At 70.4% G+C, this 615-nt stretch overlaps 1 long non-coding RNA gene across 1 annotated transcript in view; it reads left to right on the top strand.

Moving 5' to 3' along the window:
• The window catches only part of LOC103251870, a 2,565-nt gene continuing 1,950 nt past the window's right edge, over window positions 1-615 (top strand). Inside the window, exon 1 of the long non-coding RNA XR_503750.1 lies at window positions 1-79. This is a non-coding gene — a long non-coding RNA (uncharacterized LOC103251870). The remainder of the gene's footprint in view (window positions 80-615) is intronic.

Below are 615 nucleotides of genomic sequence, written 5' to 3'. Positions count from 1 at the left end.
CGTTTCACCGTGTCACCCGCTCCCGCGTCCCGCTTCTCCATCACGCACGTGTCCGACCCGGATGCCGAGTCTGCGGGAGGTGAGGCTGCGGGGGCGCCGGGGCGGCGGGGCCCGCGGGGGCACTGCCGGGATGGTGCCTGGGAAATCGGCCCCAGGAGGGTGGCCCCCTGCCCCGGGTCCCGCAGCTGCCCGGGCCTGCCTGCCTTGCCATTTTCGCACGCGGCCCCGCTCCCCATGTCGGTGTCCCCGACCGCCGTCCCATCATCTTCTGGGCCCGAGACCTAGCGCGAACCCTGTCTGGTCCCCAGTCCTCTGCCTTCTCCCTCCCCCAAACAGCACCCTTCTGCCTGACCCCAGCCCCCAAAGCCTGTCGCAGCCTCTCCCGCCAGACCCTTCCCAGCCAGAAGCCCCAGCTGGCTCTCTACCCAAGGGCACGGGATCAGCCGGCTGAGCCTTTGGTGCGCAGGCCGTGCCCCACTGGGGCCTCGCCCCCCTCCACTGTCTGCCTCAGCACCAGGCTGAGCTTATCTCTGCCAGGTGCCCCTCGCCCCTGTCCCTCTCCCGGTCCCCCCATGTGCCTGGTAAGTTCCTTCGGATCCGATAGGCCGCCTCCTA

The sequence above is a fragment of the Carlito syrichta genome, unplaced genomic scaffold (genome assembly GCF_000164805.1).
Source record: "Carlito syrichta isolate Samal-C Ts95f unplaced genomic scaffold, Tarsius_syrichta-2.0.1 Scaffold148020, whole genome shotgun sequence".
NCBI classification, from domain to species: domain Eukaryota; kingdom Metazoa; phylum Chordata; class Mammalia; order Primates; family Tarsiidae; genus Carlito; species Carlito syrichta.
This window is presented reverse-complemented; position numbering and strand designations above follow the sequence as displayed.